We start from the raw sequence: 21,754 nt of genomic DNA, 5'->3' as shown, positions 1-21,754 counted from the left end.
GGTGGTCTCGGGTAGGCCGGCAGGGCTTCGGGCGCGCTTGGCTCTCTGGAGCTTGTAAAATACCCTTCTGCTTCAACGCCATCCTCTCTCTTGCGGTTAGTACTGAGACATAAGCTGTCGATGAGCTGATACCTCACCTGAAAACAAACAGTTGAAAAATGGCATTGGCGACCTTGCGACCTCTTTCAGACTCATTTCCTGCCAATATTGTGTTTGATCCCAGGCTCAAATTATTTCCTCTGCCTGGATTGCCCTCCCCACCTTGTTTGCTGAAATCACCCTTGAAGGCAAAGCAAAAGTTACCTCTTCCAGAGATCTTCATAAATCCACAGGTTATCCTATACCAGCCACTCCCTGTCCCAGTCAAGACCTGGGCTCAAGCATCAAGCGGGGTTCAAATGCATCCTTAACAGTTTCCAGCTGTGTGGCCAGACAAGCAATTTGACCACTCTGTGCTTGTCTTTTGCATATTTAAAATGAAGACGATGAGAGTGCCTACTGTATAGGTTCCTAGTCAGGTTCAATGAGTTAATACAGATGAAGTGCTTAAAACTCCCTGGCACATATGTGCTTAATAAAAGTCATTATTTTGTTCAGTTATAACATTTATGCTGCAACACTGTCTCTCCTATTTTGTATTTTAAAAACTATATGTTATATGTGTAACCTAGCCTGTAGTAGAGACTCGGTAAACATTTATTACATCAATGAATCAATGAAGTCACACTAAAATGTGGTTTTGTTAAACCCTAGCAGAGATGCTACCTGGTAGCCTGTGGGCAAGATGGGGCCTGCAAATATGTCACATCTGGCCCAATGGAATTAGCCAATGCATGAAAACTGGGAAGTTTTTACATGCAATGCTGGGCCTACATTACATATTAGGAATACTGATAGAAACTGAATAGCAGTGGCCACCTTTATAAGAGGCAGATCTGCTTGGATGTGTTTAAATGATAGAACAGAACTCAGAACAGTTTTACAGATGAGTAAACACAGAAAGCTGGCAAGATTTGCCCTTGGGCCAACCATCCTATTGTTGAAAGAGCTTCAGTACAAATAAGAGTTGTCCAAAAGTTTAAAAACATCTCTAAGAGATGTTTAGTATAATAAAGAGATGTATAGTAGGAGGAACCATATTCAATATCCTATGATAAACCATCACAGAAAAGAATAAATATATATGACTGGCGGACTCTGCTGTACAGCAGAAATTAACACAACATGAAATGAGCCTGATACAAAAAAGAAAGCAGTGTATGATTGCACTTATATGCGGTACCTAGAATCATGATTCAGAGACTGAAGGTAGAATGGGGGTTGCTAGGGGCTGAAAGGAAGGGGAATAGGAAGTTAGGGTTTCTCTTTGGGAAGATTAGAAAGGTTCATCAACAACTGAATGGACATGAGTTTGAGCAAACTCTGGGAGATGGTGAAGGACCACGAAGCCTGGCTTGCTGCTGTCCATGGGGGTCGCAAAGAGTCAGACACACCTGAATGTCGCAACAACAGCAGCAACAGGTGCTTCCCTAGAGATCAGTGATTAAGATTCTGTGTTTCCAAGGCAAGGGACACAGGTTCGATCCTTGGTTGGGGAGCTAGGATCCCACATGCCATGCAGCATGGCCAAAAAAAAGAGGTTCTAGAGATGGATGGTGGTGATAGTTGCACAAGAATGTGAGTGTATTTTATGCCATTGAACTGAACACCTACAAATGGTTAAAATGGTACATTTGGTAGGTATGTTTTACCACAACTAAAAAAAGTAAATCAGTATGTTCTACACCTGAAACTAATATGTTAATTATACCTCAATTTAAAAATAAGGATGGAAAAAGATTAAAGATAGAAAATGCAACCCCAGAGGCACTCTTTACAGGTAGGGAATTTCTTTCTTAGGGGCATTTCCTCTGAGATTTCAGAGGATCTTCTCAGCTGGACAAAATCTTTTAATTTTCACAGCCCAGTAAACAAATAAGGAGAACCAATTTAGATTTTCCAACTTTTTAATTTTACTAAGTAAATTCTTTAAAAATTAATAGACCAACAAATTGCTATTTACTATCAATATCATTCTTTTAAAAAAAAAGACAGGTCACATAGAATGTATTTTTATATTGAAATAATTTCTTGGCTAAAAAAAACCTCACTGCTACACTTTTGTCCTTATTTGGCATTGAAAACAGCTTCCCAGGTGGCTCAGTGGTAAAGAAATCTGCCTGCCAATGCAGGTTCAAACCCTGGGTCGGGAAGATCCCCTGGAGGAAGAAATGGCAACCCACTCGAGTATTCTTTCCTGAGAAACCCCATGGACTGAGGAACACTGAAAAAACATTGTTGTGGCCCTTGGACTGACACCAGAGTTTATTCTGGACTGAAACATATTTCCTATTAACTATCTCACAATATGCAAGTTATAACAAATAAAGGTTTGAAGTGTGCCGAGGTTCCTGGGCATCCACTGTTCACTTGATACCTCTTTTATCATCTCGTGGTCTGGTATTCTCATCTGTTTAAGAATTTTTCACAGTCTGTTGTGATCCACACAGTCAAAGGCTTTGGCATAGTCAATAAAGCAGAAGTAGAAGATTTCTGGAACTCTCTCGCTTTTTAGATGATCCAGCGGATGGTGGCAATTTGATCTCTGGTTCCTCTGCCTTTTCTAAATCAGATTGAACATCTTGAAGTTCATGGTTCACATACTGTTGAAGTCTATCATGGAGAATTTTGAGCATTACTTTGCTAGCGTGTGAAATGAGTACAATTGTGCAGTAGTTAGAGCATTCTTTGGCATTGCCTTTCTTTGGGATTGGAATGAAAACTGACCTTTTCCAGTCCTGTGGACACTGTTGAGTGTTCCAAATTTGCTGGCACATTAAGTGCAGCACTTTCACAGCATCATCTTTTAGGATTTGAAATAGCTCAAGTGGAATTCCATCACCTCCACTAGCTTTGTTCATAGTGATGCTTCCTAAGGCCCACTTGACTTCCTATTCCAGGATGTCTGGCTCTAGGTGAGTGATCACACCATCGTGATTATCTGGGTCGTGAAGATCTTTTTAATAAAGTTCTGGGTATTCTTGCCACCTCTTCTTAATATTTCTGCTTCTGTTAGGTCCATACCATTTCTGTCCTTTATTGTGCCCATCTTTGCATGAAATGTTCCCTTGGTATCTCTAAATTTCTTGAAGAGATCTCTAGTCTTTCCCATTCTGTTGTTTTCCTCTATTTCTTTACACTGATTATTGAGGAAGGCTTTCTGATTTCTCCTTGCTATTGTTTGGAACTCTGCATTCAGATGGGTATGTCTTTCCTTTTCTCCTTTGCCTTTCATTTTTCTTCTTCTCACAGCTATTTGTAACCATTTTGCCTTTTTGCATTTCTTTTTCTTGGGGATGGTCATGATCACTGCCTCCTGTACAATGTCACAAACCTCTATCCATAGTTCTTCAGGCACTCTATCAGATCTAATCCCTTGAAACTATTTGTCACTTCCACTGTATAATTATAAGGGACTTGATTTAGGTCATAACTGAAATGTCTAGTGATTTTCCCTACTTTCTTCAATTTAAGTCTGAATTTCACAATAAGGGGTTCATGATCTGAGTCATAGTCAGCTCTCGGTCTTGTCTTTGCTACTGTATAGAACTTCTCCATTTTTGGCTGCAAGGAATATGACCAATCTGATTTTGGTATTGACCATCTGGTGATGTCTATGTGTAGAGTCTTCTTTTGGGTTGTTGGAAGAGGGTTTTTGCTATGACCAGTGGGTTCTCTTGGCAAAACTCTATTAGCCTTTGCCCTGCTTCATTCTGTACTCCAAGGCCAAATTTGCATGTTACTCCAGGTATTTCTTGACTTCCCTCTTTTGCATTCCAGTCCCCCATGATGAAAAGGACATCTTTTTTCGGTATTTGTTCTAGAAAGTCTTGTAGGTATTCATAGAACCATTCAACTTCAGCATCTTCAGCATTACCAGTTGGGACATAGACTTGGATTACTGTGATATTGAATGTTTTGCCTTGGAAACGAACAGAGATCATTCTGTCATTTTTGAGATTGCATCCAAGTACTGCACTTCAGACTCTTGACTTTGAGGGCTACTCCATTTCTTCTAAGGGATTCTTGCCCACAGTAGTAGATAAAATGGCCATCTGAGTTAAATTCACCCATTCCAGTCCATTTTAGTTCGCTGATTCCTAAAATGTCGATGTTCACTCTTGGCATTTTCTGTTTGACCAACACTCCAGCACCTACCATCTTGTTGGACATGGAACAACAGACTAGTTCCAAATCAGGAAAGGAGTATGTCAAAGGCTTTATATTGTTACCCTGCTTATTTAACTTATATGCAGAGTACATCATGAGAAATGCTGGACTGGATGAAGCACAAGCTGGAATGAAAGATTGACAGGAGAAATCTCAATAACCTCAGACATGTAGATGACACTTATAGCAGAAAGCAAAGAAGAACTAAAGAGCCTCTTAATCAAAGTGAAAGAGGAAAGTGAAAAAGTTGGCTTAAAACTCAACATTCAGAAAACTAAGATCATGGCATCTGCTCCCATCGCTTCATGGCAAATAGATGGGGAAACAATAGAAACAGTGACAGATGTTATTTTTTGGGGCTCCAAAATCACTGCAGATAATGACTGCAGCCATGAAATTAAAAGACGCTTGCTCCTTGGAAGAAAAGCTATGACCAACCTAACATATTAAAAAGCAGAGACATTACTTTGTCAACAAAGGTCCATCTAGTCAAAGCTATGGTTTTTCCAGTAGTCACGTATGGATGTGAGAATTGGACTATAAAGAGAGCCGAGCATCCAAGATGATGCTTTTGAACTGTGGTGTTGGAGAAGACTCTTGAGAGTCCCTTGGACTGCAAGGAGATCCAACCAGTCCATCCTAAAGGAAATCAATCCTGAATATTCACTGGAAGGACTGATGCTGAAGCTGAAACTCCAATACTTTGGCCACTTGATGTAAAGAACTGACTCATTGGAAAAGACCCTGATGCTGGGAAAGATTGAAGGCGGGAGGAGAAGGGGACGACAGAGGTTGGATGGCATCACCAACTTGATGGACATGAGTTTGATTAAGCTGCGGGAGTTGATGATGGACAGGGAGGCCTGGCGTGCTGCAGTCCATGAGATTGCAAAGAGTCGGACACGACTGAGCAACTGAACTGAGCTGAACTCATAAATTTTCTTTTTAGAAGGCCAGTTCTGATGACAACTTGAATCTAGCTTTTTGAACAGAAACAAGGAAGGCAGAAAAAGAGAAGGCTTCCAGTTTCTGCAGAAACACTGTATTTCAGTTTAAGCTCAAATTTCCAAGAGGAGAAAGCCCCTGAGAAATTGAAGAGGTGGGGGAATATAACAGGGAAGAGGTGAGGACTCTCTCTAAAGTTCCAAAACCATTTGAATTGTCCTGGAAACGTTTGATTGGAAGAAATGACAGAAGCTTCCCAAGAGACTGTAGAGAAACACCCCTGTGAGCTACACTTCCTTTTGACCTCTATTTCACACTCATCTCCCTCTTTTGACTTCTGCAATAAAGGCGAGGCAAGTGCCAGAGACTAGGAATGCCTTTATCTTATCAGGGAAAATTTCCTGAGATAGAGAGAAAGACTGAGATGCAAGTTACAACCTGCTGCCCAGCCCAGGACCCTGGGGGCTTTCACACCAGGTAACCTGAGAGCTCCCCTCACCTGGCTGAGAGTGCTGTGTCAGACTCCCTCCAGGAGAGAGGGAAAGTCGAGGTTTCTCTCTTTTGAACTATGAGAAAACTCATATATAAGGCACTCTGTGGACATTGTCTTGCAAAGCAAGGACTGAATAACTCAACCGATATTTATGGGGTAGATGCTGCAGTCAAGACAGTTGAATTTCGGCTGTGTTGAAAAGAAGGGCCCTCGGGTTTTTTGTCCAGACCCTTTGCAGATCGACTTATTCTAAAACAAATTGTTAATTCTACCCAATGCTTTGTGGTGACTTAAATGGGAAGGAAATCCAAACAAAAAACACTAAACGGGAATATATGTACATGTGTGTTTGTGTGTGTGTGTGTGTGTGCTCAGTCACTTGAGTCATGTCTGACTCTTTGTGACACTATGGACTGTAGCCCGCCAGGCTCCCCTGGCCATGGGATTCACCAGGCAAGAATACTGGAATGGGTTGCCATGCCCTCCTCCAGGGAATCTTCCCAACCTAGGAATCAAACCCATGTCTCCTGTATCTCCTGCCTTGCAGGCAGATTCTTTACCCACTGAGCTACCTGGGAAGCCTGGATATATGTGTACATACGACTGATTCACTTTGCTGAACAGTAGAAGCTAACACAACACTGTAAAGCAACTGTACTCCAATAAAAATTTTAAAATGAAACCAGCTTCCAGTTTATCATCTTGTTGCTTTGATCCACAGTTTCTAATGGTCCCTGTGCAGATTGAGGAAGATATTTTTCCCTGGAACGTCACTTTATAAAATAAGGAGAACTCACAAACTGAATGATCGCCACGTGCCAGGCACCGTCCTAAGTGTTTACATGTATTAACTCATTAATCCCCACACTAACTCTATGAAGCAGTGACCACTCTCCTCATGTTACAGAAGGAGAAACTGGGCCTGATAAACTTATTGAAGGAGCCACTGTGCTGCTATCATGCTCTGACCCCAGTTCTACAATACTTTACAAATGACGTGTCTCTGTGCAGGTTGTTCAGCCCTTGGAAGTTTGAAACATCTAATTTTTACCATTTTACGTTCCAAAATAGTATCTAAAACCCTACTACAGTTAAAAAAAATATAGGAGGAACTAGAAGCTAATTTATATATATATATAATTTTTTTTTTTTTAAAGGAGGGAATGAGCTAATCTTCATCAGGGTAGGGGGAAAAAAAAAATCTCTCCAGAATAATTAAGGATTTCTCTGCATGCCTCGAATTCAGCTTTGCCAAAGCTCTAAGTTTCTCCAATGATAACTGTCTCTTCCCATCCCTTCTGGTGTTCTGTGAGCATGGAAGAGTGTCTTTTTCAAGTCTCTTTCTCTCCCACACCCAGTACAATCCCTGGTACTTAGTAAGCAGTCACTTGATACATTGGGGCAAAGATATTAACAACTCAGCATCATGATTAAGGGCAAACAGGTGAAATGACTTGCCTCAAGTCATCACAGGGCTAGTAAGCTGCAGGGTTGGAATGCAAACACAAATTTGATTCTTTGTTTCCACAAAGAAGACAATCCCTAAGTGCCTTCTTATGTATTTTTCATGTGAGTGTTCTTCCTGCACATACACCATAGCATTTATTTTTTAGATATTTATCAAGTGCTTATTACCAGATATTGTGCTCAGCACCCCACATACATGATCTCAGTTAATTTCCACAATGATCCCATGAGGCTTGGTGATATTATTACAGCCTTTGACAGATGGGGAACTGAGACTTCACAGGACAAGTTAACTTGTACACTGGCCTGAGTAAGAGGTTCCTAAATGCAGATTCTGGGTCTCCCTGTGTGCCCTTGCGTAGGCCTTGAGACCACTGCCACCACCCATCCTGCTTCACATAGCATCTGGTGCTTCCCTGGGTCCCTCAGCCTTTCCTGACCACACCTGAATCTTGCCATGATCTAGAGGGTTCCACCTATGAAACTCAATAACTCAGCCACAGCCTCCACATCATCCAGCATGACTCACTGTCCTGCTGCCAAGCATGAACGCAGTTTTTAAGCTCCAGTTCCTCAGCTTACCTGTTTCCTCATACTCGAGCTCCCTCGGGGGCTCGTTTTCTTACCCACGTGCATACTAAGTTGCTTCAGTCATGTCCAAGTCTTTGCGACCCTTTGGACTGTAGTCCCCCAGGCTCCTCTGTCCATTGGATTTTCCAGGCAAGATTACAAATGCAAGGCCCTCCTCCAGGGGATCTTCCTGACCCAGGAATTGAACCCACATCTCTTAGGTCTACCTGGATTCTCAGCTGGGCTCTTTACCACTAGTGCCACCCGGGAAATCCCACTTTCTTACATCTCTAGTTTGAACCTCCCTCTCGACTGAGCCATCACCACCACTCATGCCCTTCAAGTTCCCAAACTTAGGTCACTTCCCTTCCCTTGTGGTCCCACACGAAGTCAGTGTCATGCTGTGATTTACAAGAAATACATATGTGGTCACTCAGAGAACCAAAATCTTTGTCTCATGTGTATTTGACCTTCAACTACAATTGTTTTGCTGGCCCATAGCTCCCCAAATCCTTGGAATTTTCTCAGGGTTGAGAATGATCTAGGTGTCTTTTGTTGTGTTAATGAAGCATCTTTTGGAAAACATCTAAGGCTGGGCATTGATTACCAATGGGACCAACCTGTGATTAACCTCCAGGGAGGGGGCTTGAGGTGAAATCAGTCGCCATGATTGGCAAGGATTTGTCAACCATGTGTTTGTAACAGAGCCTCCACAAACACCCTAAAAGAACAGCTTTGGGGCCCAGAGTTTCCATGTGGAAACTCCAAAAATGGGCCCCAAAGCTCTATGAGGACAGACACTCCTTTGTCTGGAAAAGTGAAAGAAAGTGTTAATTGTGTCCAACTCTTTGCGACCCCATGGATGTAGCTTACCAGGCTCCTCTGTCCATGGGATTCTCCAGGCAAGAATACTGGAGTGAGGTACCATTCCCTTTTCCAGGGGATCTTCCTGACCCAGGGATCAAACCCTGGTCTCCTGCATTACAGGTAGACTACCATCTGAGCCACCAGGGGACCTCATCCTCTATACCTCTTCACCTAGCTGCTGATTCCTATTCTTTAATATCTTTTTATAACAAAATCTAGTGAGTCAATGTGTTGTCCTGAGTTTTGTGAGTCGTTCTAGCAAATGAATTGAAACCAGGGAGGGAGCCATGGGAACTTCTTATCTACAGCGCATTGGTCAGAAGTACAGGTAACAACCTGGACTTGGAATTAGCATCCTGAGTTAGACAGGGCCACTGGAACCCCTAACTCAAACCCGGAGAGTCAGGAGCACAGGGGACAACCTGGGTTTCAAGGCTGGCATCTGTGGTGGCAGGAGGTCTTGTGAGACCAAGTCTTTTACATATGGAATCTGATTCTATGTCCAGGTAAATGGTGTCAGAATTGAGGTGAATTCTCAGTCTCTGCTGGGGTCCAAGAATCACTTGTTGGTGTGGGGAGCCCCCGACACACACATGCACACACGTGCTGGAATTGGGCCCAAAAACCCTGCTGGAGGAAGCACACACCCAAGCACCTTGGTGCCCACAGAAATCTGTGCTCTTTGGTCTCAGTGTGGCCCTCAGCTCCCTCTCCCAGTCCTCCAGAGCCGTTACCATCTTCATCACTTTCCCTCAACCCTGAGTCCACTTCTAGTTACCAGCCCTTCTGCCTCCTCCATAGCCAAGCGTCCCCAGATGATCTACACCCACTGTCTTCCTTCCTCACCTCCCTTAGTCAACCAATTCAATCACTCTGCCAGCCCTTCAGCCCCCTTAGACCCATCCTGGCCAGGAGTACCATCACGCCTCAAATAGCAAAGCCAGCAGAGTGCCTTTCCGTTCTCATCTGATTTGATTTCTCTGTGATATTTAGTGTTATCAACCATCCCCTTCTTGATGGTCCTACTTTCTATGACATCACTCTGTTCTCCTTGTTTTAATCTATTTATTATTTTAGTCAGCTGAGACTTCCCTGGCAGTTCAAGGGTTAAGACTACGCGCTTCCAAATCAAGGGGTGCAGGATGGATCCTTGGTTGGGGAACTAAGATCCCACATGCTGGGTGGTTCAGTCAAAAAAAATTTTTTTTAAGTATTTTCGTCAACAAACTTCCCTACCTTGTGCTTGGCATTACAGTGTTAGGTGCTTGGGATACAGAGATCAAAAAGAGTTGGTGACTGTCCTTAAGGGCTAAGAAGTTTGGTTCAGTTCAGTCACTCAATCATGTCCGACTCTTTGCGACCCCATGGACTGCAGCACGCCCAGCTTCCCTGTCCATTACCAACTCCCAAGCTTGCTCAGACTCATGTCCATTAAGTCAGTGATCCCATCTAACCATCTCATCCTTTGCCGTCCCCTTCACCTCCTGCCTTCAATCTTTCCCAGCATCAGGGTCTTTTCCAATAGGTCAATTCTTCACATCAGGTAGCCAAAGTATTGGAGTTTCAGCTTCAGCATCAGTCCTTCCAATGAATATTCAGGTCTGATTCCTTTAGGATTGACTGATTTGATCTCCTTGCAGTCCAAGGGACTCTCAAGAGTCTTGTCCAACACCAGAATTCAAAAGCATCAATTCTCCTTTGCTCAGCTTTCTTTATAGTCCAACTCTCACATCCATACATGACTACTAGAAAAACTATAGCTTTGACTAGAGGGACCTTTGTCAGCCAAGTAATGTCTCTGCTTTTTATATGCTGTCTAGGTTGGTCATAGCATTCCTTCCAAGGAGGAAGCATCTTTTAATTTCATGGCTGTAGTCACTATCTGCAGTGATTTCGGAGCCCACGAAAATAAAGTCTGTCACTGTTTCCATTGTTTCCCCATCTGTTTACCATGAAGTGATGGGAGCAGATTGCCATGATCGGAGTTTCTTGAATGTTGAATTTTAAGCCAGCTTTTTCACCCTCCTCTTTCACTTTCATCAAGAGGCTCTTTAGTTCCTCTTCTCTTTCTGCCATAAGGGTGGTGTCATCTGAGGTTATTGATATCTCTCCCAGCAATCTTGACTCCAGTTTGTGCTTCATCCTGTCCAGCGTTTCTCATGATGTACTCTGCATATAAGTTAAATAAGCAGGGTGACAATATACAACCTTAAAGTACTCCTTTCCCAATTTCGAACCAGTCCATTGTTCCATATCTGGTTTTAACTTTTGCTTCTTAACCTGCATACAGATTTCTCAAGAGGCAGGTAAGGTGGTGTGGCATTCCCATCTCTTGAAGAATTTTTCAGTTTGTTGTGATCCAAATAGTCAGAGGCTTTGGCTTCGTCAATAAAGCAGAAGTAGATTTTTTTCTGGAATTCTCTTGCTTTTTCTATGATCCAATGGATGCTGGCAATTTGATCTCTGGTTCCTCTGCCTTTTCTAAATCCAGCTTGAACATCTGGAAGTTTTTGGTTCATGTACTGTTGAAGCCTAACTTGGAGAATTTTGAGCATTACTTTGCTAGCGTGTGAGATGAGTTTGGTTAGATTCCTGGAAATTTTGTAACTTCTTCATTTGTTTTGCTGCCTCTTTTGTTTGTTTCTCAGCGTGGGAACCCCCTTTAAGGGCTGTGCGCTGGGAAAAGAGGAGGTTCAGTGGACTGCTTTGGGAGATCATGGGGAGGTCAAAGGTAAGGGTCCTCCAGCCATTTCCAGAGCTGTTGGGACAGGGAAAGAGATTAAGCCAATGGATGAAGTAACAGCTGAGAGGTACAGAAAGCTGGCATGAAAGAAAGGGGACAGAGGACAGAAACACCAGTCTGCATAAGAGTAGCTACAGGAGTACAAATTGCAGGGGACTTCTCTGGCGGACCAGCAGTTTAGGGGGCCCGGGATCCATCCCTGGGTGGGGAACTAAGAACACACATGCCACAGCTATGACCCAGCAGAGGCAAAGAAATAAATAAATATTTTAAAAAGAAGCTTTGTCTTTAAAAAAAAATAATAATAATTGTAAAAAGCTCATATGAGTGCCTTGCCATCAAAAGCCATGTCTCTCATACCTGTTTATTCCATCCCTGTTGCCACGCTCCTATTCTAAGCCTTCTACAGTTGTGGCTTTCAAAGACTCTGCATGACCCCTCCCCCAAAGATACCTCTGGGCAGAAAGCAAGCTTTCGTCCTGGGCAAGGGGTCATGCACTTTGGGGTCATCGAATTAGGTTTCTCCTGAAATCATAAAGCCACAACTCGGGCTCAGGAAGCTGAATGGAATTGCTTGGATTGTGAGAGATTTCGATGTTTGGGAGAATTGTCTTGGGTGTTGAAGGCTGAGGTATCCCCTGAAGTGTGCTCGGTAGGGTAGATCCCTCTTTCACTGGGATTTCAGTTGGAATGAGGTAGGGTTTACGAACCCTAGAGAGCAAGGTATACCTCTGAAACTTGATTACTTATCAAATTAGTTTCCTTTTTAAAAAAGTATTCGTTTATTACTACTTTTTTCATTTATTTGGCTTCACCAGGTCTTAGTTGCAGCATGTGGGATCTAGTTCCCTGACCAGGGATCGAACTCAGGCCCAATGCATTGGGAGCACAAAGTCTTAGCCACTGAACCACCAGAGAAGTTCCTAGTTTCCTTTTTTTCCCCCCTTCTCTTTGTGTGTAATAAATTTTTTTAAATTTAATTTTTATTTTTACTGGAATATAGTCTTTTTGTAATTTCTTTCTTTTAATATATTTATCTAGTCTGTCCTGGGTTTTAGTTGCAGGATATAGTATCTTTACTTGAGGCGTGTGGGATCTAGTTCCCTGCCCAGTAATCGAACCCAGGCCCTCTGCACTGGGAGCATGGAGTCTTAGCCACTGGACTACCAGGGAAGTCCCCATACTGGAGTATAGTCAATTTACAATGTTGTGCTAGTTTGGGGTGTACAGCTAAGTGGTTCAGTTATATAGATACATATATCTCATATATATACATCTCTTTTTCAGATTCTTTTCCCACAGAAGTTATTACAGAATATTGAGTAGAGTTCCCCGTGCTATACAGTATGTGCTTGTTGATTATGTTATATACAGTAGCATGTCTGTGTTAATCCCAAACTCCTGATTTATTCCTCCCCCATTAGTAAATTTTTATTAAATGTATGTGTATTTGACCTATGCTAGGGGGAAGCAAAAGAAGGGACTTTTGACAGAGCTTTAAAAGGGAAGAAATCTGCCTCTGAGGCCGATGTGGTGAAGGCAGTGGGGATGGGGGAAAGACCACAACACAAGTCAATCAGAAGTAGAGATCTGAGATTCCAGGATTCTTCATACCAACCTACACCCCTGGATTTTACTTCATTATAGAAGGTGGCATCCCCTTATTTACAGGAGAATGAAATGGCAAACCACTGCAGTATACTTGCCTGAAAAATCCCATGGACAGAGGAGCCTGGCAGGCTACAGTCCATGGGGTCACTAAGAGTCGGACACAGCTGAACAAACACAAAGTCACCCCTGCTTGCCCCTCATGACTTGGGAGGCCTGTCTTACCCTGCACTTTGGCTCACATTTCTATCTTTCCTAGGATGTCTTCCCTCCCTCTGCCAGCTAACTTCTAACCACTCGAACCCGGTTTTCTTCATATAGGCACCCTGTGCTAGTCCTACACACGTTAGTGTTCACTTCTGGCTCTGTCCCGTATGAGCATCCGTGACATGCGGATGTAAGTTACGCGTGTGTGTGTGTGCACGCTAAGTTGCTCCATGTCTGATCTTTGCGCCCCTATGGTCTGTAGCCCGCCAGCCTCCTCTGTCCATGGGATTCCCCAGGCAAGAATATTGGAGTGGGTTGCCATGTCCTCCTCCAGGGGATCTTCCTGACCTAGAGACTGAACCCGCATCTGTGTGGGTCTGATCTCTAATTATGTGGAGAACCCAGTCATGATGATGTCTTGTCTTTGGTATTGCTCCAGGTGACAGGCGCACAGCCAACTCCATCTGTACCAGGAGACTGAACAATTTCAATTTAAAAGACACAGAATGGAAGGGCCAGGAGACAAGAGGAGGGCTTTACATTCATTATTTTGACTGATATTCTACAGGGACAAGAAATTCCAGGCACAAAATAAGCACGGGTGATGGGCTGGAAGGTGTTTTCAAACATCACGTTGCCCTCCTTATTGAGGAAATGTAAACTCCATTTTGGGCTTCCCTGGTGGCTCAGTGGTAAAGAACCTGCCTGTCAATGCGGAGACACCGGTTCGATCCCCAGTCTGGGAAGATCCCACATGCCATGGAGCAACTAAGCCCCAGCACCCCTACTGCAGAGCCTGTGCTCTAGAGCCCATGCTCCGCAAGAGAAGCCCCTGAAATGAGAAGCCTGTCCACGCCAACTAGAGAGTAGCTCCCACTCGTCACAGCTAGAGAAAAGCCTGAGCAATGAAGACTCAGCATAGCAAAAAATAAGTAAATAAAATTATTAAAAAAAAAAAAAATCCTCCTCATCCCTGAAGATCCAGAAGTAAAAGCCTTTCCCGAACACACAGATTTCACACTAAACTCCCCCAAAGAGCTCACTCTCTTTACGAGCATAAACTTACTTCCCTCTTTGTTGAAAAGTGTCTGGAAATACGGAATCTCTCATAGGCCTAGCTCATCTCCATAAATCATTCAGGAGCCGAGGTCAGGAGAGGGTATTCTTTTGGTATTATTCCAGGCGACTGTACAGTTCAGGCCCCATTAATGAACACAAAAGGACATCCATAAAATATTCATAGGTTGTAGGACAAATACATCGACTCTAAGGGGACCCACTGCCTAAGGGATGAGATTTGTCAAATCCATGGTTGCAGCCATCTGCTCCCTTAAATTCAGAGGTTTCCACAGCTCATCAACAAATCTGATTTAGAATTTAAAGACTTTTTTTTTTTGAAGCCGCAAGAGAAAATTAGCTGCAGATGAACTATTTCGCCCAGGTCTCCCAATGATAGTTCCAATACTTTGGCCACCTGATGCAAAGAGCAGACTCACTGGAAAAGACCCTGATCCTGGGAAACATTGAGGGCAGGAGGAGAAGAGTGTGACAGAGGATGAGATGATTGGATGGCATCATCAACTCACTGGACACGAGTTTGAGCAAACTCTTGGAGATGGTGAAGGACAGGGAAGCCTGATGTGCTGCAGTCCATGGAGTTGCAAAGAGCTGGACACGACTGAGCAACTGAACAAAACTCAGTCTGAGTGGCTTCCCATGTGGCTCAGAGGTAAAGAATCCATTTGCCAATGCAGGATTCACGGGTTCGATTCCTGGGTCAGGAAGATCCCCTGCAGGAGGGCATGGCAACCCACTCCAGTATTCTTGCCTGGAAAACTCCATGGACAGAGGAGCCTGGTGGGTTACAGTCCATAGGGTCGCAGAAGAGTTAGACGCAACTGAAGTGACTAAACAACAAGAACAATAACAACCCGCCCTGAGGAGAAGTAGCCTGACTTCTCACAGGGAGGGCCCTCCGGAGAAGAAGCAAAACCTCTGGGGAGAAATACTGGATGAAGTTAGAGTTCACACAAAAAAAGAAATCCCCCAGAAAAGTACCTGGGGAGGAATCCCTGCTGTGAAAGACACTCTCCCCGCTTATTAAAATAGATGGACAACGGGAATTTGCTGTGTCTCAGGAAACTCAAACAGGGGCACTGTATCAATCTAGAGGGGTGCATTGGGGAGGGAGATGGGAGGGAGGTTCAAAAGGGAGGGGATGTGTGTATACCTATGGCTGATCATGTTGAGGTTTGACAGAAAACAACAAAATTCTGTAAAGCAATTATCCTTCAATTAAAAAATAAATAAATTTTTTAAAAAATCAAAATTTGATGGCATATGTAATCAACGCAAGGTGCTTGCCTGATAAGGAATCATACTCTGCGTTTCCAGGTTAGAATTTACTAGAAAATAATGATGCTGTTCCAGTAGAAGGAAAAAACTGTCCATCAAATTCCTCCTTGGATACGGCAGGGAATTAAGATCCTGTCTTCCCAGGGAAGGTGTCACATGCGGCAGCTGCAGGTGGCTGGGGTGGAGGCCTGAGTTTCGCTGAGAAGAGAGAAGGTGCATTCTGAGTCACCCCAGATTCCGATCTAGGAGGTGTCACCCCTGTAAGAAGCATGAAGGCGGGCAGGGGAGGGGAGTGCCAATAATGCTGGCAGGAAGAGAGGGCAGAGGAAATGGCCCCTGGCCAGGATTCATGCCTCTGTGGTATGAATCTTCTAGACACCGTGCACGAAGTGGTTAAAGTGAAACCCAGGGCAGCTGCAGCTGCCAGGGGCTCGGTAACAGAAGGATCCTAGAGTTCATTGCCACTGAGGAAGGCTTTTCTTTCAGCTGGGACTCAGTCTGGAAGCTGTTCTGCCCCCTAGAAAGCCAGAGGCTATAACCCCACCCACCCCCACCTCCCCAAGGGCCACAGCACAACTCAGGGGCAGCTGAACAAGGCCCAGGACAGAGCAGGGCAGCTGTGAGCATCTTGCACTTTGGTACCACCTATGGAGGTGAGTAAAACTGCCTTAGAGAACGAAGGGACACGTGTATACACATAGCCAATTCATTTTCCTGTACAGCAGAAAGTAACACAACATTGTATTAATATAGCAACTATACTCCAGTAATGAAAATTTAAAAAAAAATTAAAAACAAAAAACTCACAAAAAACCAAAATTTGTAAATGGTTTCAAAAGGAAAAAGGAATAGAGAACGATGTAGCCACCCTTCATCAGTATAACTTCCAGACTCCAGACACATTCAAGGCTGTAAAAACCTGAGAAACTAATAGAAGAAAAAGCAAATATTTAGCTGAGCTCAAGCAAAAAAAAGTTGTCAGTAATAGTAAAAGCACTGAGAAACTTGTTCCAGGGCTGTAGGCAAAACGGGGGTCTCTGCTACACCAGAGCCCTGCTCTAATTTAAGAAGAAAATAAAAACAGGTAATTCAGAAAACAAATATTTCTTAAGCATGCCCGAAGAGCTCACCAAAAATGGAAAGAAGCAGCAACAAACTGGAAAGTTTCAGCAATATGCGAATAGTAATGTAGAGCTATAGTAAAGAACACTTATTAAAAAAATAAAGAGACCAATCAAAGGTAACAGGCTATTTCCTAAGAGAGAAATGTGAACAATGCCTAAGATACACAAATGTAATACTTTTTAACAAAGAGTGAAAATACAAAAGGACTAATTCAACAAATGTTAACTTGTATTTAAGAAAAAAGCTCAAAGACATGGTTCTTTTTCTCCCAAAGTACCATAGGATATTTTTACTCTTTGCACTTTACAATGAATAGTCACTCAGTCATGTCTGACTCTCTATGAACCTATGGACTATAATCCCGCCAGTGTGCTCTGTCAATGGGATTTTCCAGGCAAGCATGGAGTGGGTAGCCATTCCCTTCTCCAGGGGATCTTCCTGACCCAGGGATTCAACCTGGGTCTCCTGCATTGCAGGCACATTCATTACTGTCTGAGCCATCAGGGAAGCCCCCCTCACCCTTTTTTTCACTCTTAGGTTCCTTTTTTCAATATCCTAGAGCCTTCACTTTCATGCATTGGAGAAGGAAATGGCAACCCACTCCAGTGTTCTTGCCTGAAGAATCCCAGGGATGGGGGAGCCTGGTGGGTTGCTGTCTATGGGGTCGCACAGAGTCGGACACGACTGAAGAGACTTAGCAGCAGCAGCAGGGCCTCCTTCTTTACTTTTGTGTAGTGACAGACTGAATATACTCAAATGTGAAACTTGGTTGATTCTTACCATGCGCCCATGACTCTAATGTCTGCTGTCAGTCTTATACGATGACAACAAGCTAACTATCCTCTCAACAAAAGCATTTGACACAGACTATGTAGGATCTTACTTACTGGTAATAGCAGGGTTTTAAACTTGTGGCAATTTGTTTCTAGCTTTCTAAAGATGTTCATCAATTTTGTATTTACAAGCTTGTTTCAATAGGTCAGCTGATTGTCAATACTGTCCTTTACACCTATAAATTAATCTTTAAAACTGTATTTATTTTTTTTGTCTGTATCAGGTCTCACTTGTAGCTCGGGAATATTTTAGTTCTGGCATGCGAACTCTTAGTTTCAGCATGTGGGATCTACTTCCCTGACCAGGGATTGAACCCAGGCCCCCTGCATTAGGAGCATGGAGTCTTAGCCACTGGCCCACCAGGGAAGTCCCTATAAATTCATCTTACAGACTGTCCATATCAAAAATGTCCATCATTTGTGAATACTCTAAAACACCTTGGATGACATCATGAGCTAAATTTCTCTCAGGGAAAATAATGTTAAAGCATGGATGTAGTCCGAACTTGTGAAACCAAAATTTGATTCCAAATAAATTACAGCTTTAGGAAAGAAATGAGAAAGTCCAATTTAATTTGGTAGCCCTTTTTTGGTGACATACTTTCTTTTCTGAGTTCTGAAGCAGTCTTAGTTCCACAATATTCCTTATGGAACTTTTTGTCAACCCTCACATCACACCAGACAACTCAAGTGGGCTCAGTCCATCCTTGGCTGGGCTCCTTATGGCTTCTTCAAAGATCATCAAATCGATTCTCCTGGTGGCTCAGGGGTAAAGAAGCTGCCTGCCACTGCAGGAAACTCGGGTTTGACCCCCGATCCAGGAAGGTCCCACATGCCTCAGAGCTTGCACCGCAGCTGAGCCAGTGCTCTAGAGCCCAGTGAGTGCAAGTCCTGAGACCGTGCACCCTAGAGCCCCTGCTCTGAAACAAGAGAAGCCACCACAATGAGAAGCCCGAGTACCACAGGCAGAGAGCGCCGCTGCTCACCACAACTGGAGAAAAACCCTCACAGCAACAAAGACCCAGGCAGCCAGGAATAAATAAATAAATAAAATCATTTTTTTAAAAAACCCATCAAACACTTTTGGAGAAATAGCATAGAAATCTCTGCTTTACAGTCCTTTTTCCCTTTTGTATTCCCATTGTGTTTTCAAATTAGAGGACAGCCTCTTGGCCCTCATTTTGAAAATATAACTTTACGGACAATATTTAAGATCTTTTCTATAGCTAGCAGCAAAGATAGCCTATGTCTAAGACATGTGTCATATGTCTAAGAAAGCGATCTCTTTCCATTTCTGAAAGTCAACTATCTCATTAAGTAATTCTGCAGTCTTCAGGAAACTTAAAAGTGACTACAACTTTCATAATGAAAACCTTAACTTCACAAGTGAGCAAATCATATTTCTCTTTAGCAGTGTGGTCTATAAGGTATGCAAAACATTCAGTAGGAAAGATCTTTTTTCATTGTCTGTGGTTTAAAACAAATGTATTGACTGAACCTGTCAAAATTTACATTTGAACTGCTCCCAATAGGCAGATAGATAAGCAAGGTCTAGTTTGCAGTCGAATAATATATCAACAAGCTTTTGTTTTATGTTTTTTGTAGTTTCATTTAAATCTTCATAAAAATCAAGAACATTTGAGATTCTGTTTTTCACATCAAAGTACCTAAGAATATAGTTAGACTCACATCGAGTTGCAGATGTGACTGGCAATGGAAGTACAGTCCGATGTTCTACAGAGCAATATTGCATCAGAATATGGAATATTAGATCCATGAATTAAGGTAAATTAAAGCTGGTCAAACAGGAGATGGCAAGAGTGAACATCGACATTTTAGCAATCAATGAACTAAAATGGACTGGAATGGGCAAATTTAATTCAGATGACCATTATATCCACTGCTGTGGGCAAGAATCCCTTAGAAGAAATGGAGTAGCACTCATAGTCAACAAAAGAGTCTGAAATGCAGTGCTTGGTGCAATCTCAAAAATGATAGAATGATCTCTGTTTGTTTCCAAGGCAAACCGTTCAATATCACAGTAATCCAAGTCTATGTCCCAACCAGTAATGCTGAAGAAGCTGAAGTTCAATGGTTCTATGAAGGCCTACAAGACCTTCTAGAACACCGAAAAAAGATGTCCTTTTCATCATGGGGGACTGGAATGCAAAAGTAGGAAGTCAAGAGATACCTGGAGTAACAGGCAAATTTGTCCTTGGAGTACAAAACGAAGCAAGGCAAAGGCGAACAGTTTTGCCGAGAGAATGCACTAGTCATAGCAAACACCCTCTTCCAACAACACAAGAGAAGACTCTACACATGGATGTCACCAGATGGTCAATACTGAAATCAGATTGGTTATATTCCTTGCAGCCAAAGATGGAGAAGCTCTATACAGTCAGCAAAAACAAGACCGGGAGCTGACTGTGGCTCAGATCATGAACTCCTTAGTGCCAAATTCAGACTTAAATTGAAGAAAGTAGGAAAAACCACTAGACCATTCAGGTATGACCTAAATCAAATCCCTTATGATTATACAGTGGAAGTGACAGATACAAGGGATTGGATCTGATAGACAGAGTGCCTGAAGAACTATGGACAGAGGTTCCTGACATTGTACAGGAAGCGGTGAGCAAAACTATCCCCAAGATAAAGAAAAGAAAAAAGCAAAATGGTTTTCTGAGGAGGCCTTACAAAGCTGAGAAAAACAGAGAAGCTAAAGCCAAAGGAGAAACTGAAAGATAAACCCATTTGAATGCAGGGTTCCAAAGAACAGCAAGAAGAGATAAGACAGCTTTCCTCAGTGATCAATGCAAAGAAACAGAGGAAAACAATAGAATGGGAAAGACTAGAGATCTCTTCTAGAAAATTAAGAGATACCAAGGGAACATTTCTTGCAAAGATGGGCACAATAAAGGACAGAAATGGTATGGACCTAACAGAAGCAGAAGATATTAAGAAGACATGGCAAGAATACAGAGAAGAACTATACAAAAAAGATCTTCATGACCCAGAAAATCACAATGGTGTAATCACTCACCTAGAGCCAGACATCCTGGAATATGAAGTCAAGTGGGCCTTAGGAAGCATCACTATGAACAAAGCTAGTGGAAGTGATAGAATTCCAGTTGAGCTATTTCAAATCCTGAAAGATGATGCTGTGAAAGTGCTCAATATGCCAGCAAATTTGGAAAACTCAGCAGTGGCCACAGGACTGGAAAAGGTCAGTTTTCACTCCAATCCCAAAGAGGCAATGCCAAAGACTGCCCAAACTACTGCACAATTGCACTTATTTCACACGCTAGCAAAGTAATGCTCAAAATTCTCCAAGTTAGGCAAACCATGAACTTCCAGATGTTCAAGCTGGATTTAGAAAAGGCAGAGGAACCAGGGATCAAGTTGCCAACATCTGTTGGATAATAGAAAAAGCAAAAGAATTCCAGGAAAACATCTACTTATGCTTTATTGATTACGCCAAAGCCTTTGACTACGTAGATCACAACAACTGTGGAAAATTCTGAAAGAGACGGGAATACCAGACCACCTTACCTGCCTCCTGAGAAATCTGTATGCAGGTCAAGAAGCAACAGATAGAACTGGACATGGAACAACAGACTGGTTCGAAATTGGGAAAGGAATACATCAAGGCTGTATATTGTCACCCTGCTTATTTAACTTATATGCAGAGTACATCATGAGAAACACTGGGCTGGATGAAGCACAAGCTGAAATCAAGATTGCCGGGAGAAACATCAATAACCTCAGATATGCAGATGATACCACCGTTAAGGCAGAAAGTGAAGAACTGATGAAAGTGAAAGAGGAGAGTGAAAAAGCTGGCTTAAAACTTAACATTTAGAAAAATGAAGATCATGGCATTTGGTCCCATCACTTCATGGTAAATTGATGGGGAAACAATGGAAACAGTGACAGAATTTATTTGGGGGAGCTCTAAAATCACTGCAGATGGTGACTGCAGCCATGAAATTAAAAGATGCTTCCTCCTTGGAAGGAAAGCAATGACCAACCTAGCCAGTATATTAAAAAGCAGAGATATTACTTTGCCAACAAAGGTCCATCTAGTCAAAGCTATAATTTTTCCAATAGTCATGTATGAATGTGAGAGCTGGACCATAAAGAAAGCTGAGCACCAGAGAACTGATGCTTTTGAACTGTGGTGTTGGAGAAGACTCTTGAGAGTCTCTTGGACTGCAAGGAGATCCAACCAGTCCATCCTAAAGGAAATCAGTCCTGAATATTCATTGGAAGGAC

At 42.7% G+C, this 21,754-nt stretch overlaps 1 pseudogene; it reads right to left on the bottom strand.

The window, feature by feature from the left end:
• Positions 1 to 21,754, bottom strand: part of LOC104988858 — a 64,854-nt pseudogene that overhangs the window by 854 nt on the left and 42,246 nt on the right.

The sequence above is a fragment of the Bison bison genome, unplaced genomic scaffold, assembly GCF_000754665.1.
Source record: "Bison bison bison isolate TAMUID 2011002044 unplaced genomic scaffold, Bison_UMD1.0 scf7180017864143, whole genome shotgun sequence".
NCBI lineage: Eukaryota > Metazoa > Chordata > Mammalia > Artiodactyla > Bovidae > Bison > Bison bison.
Note: the sequence above shows the minus strand (reverse complement) of the source record. Positions and strands in the feature narration are given on the sequence as shown.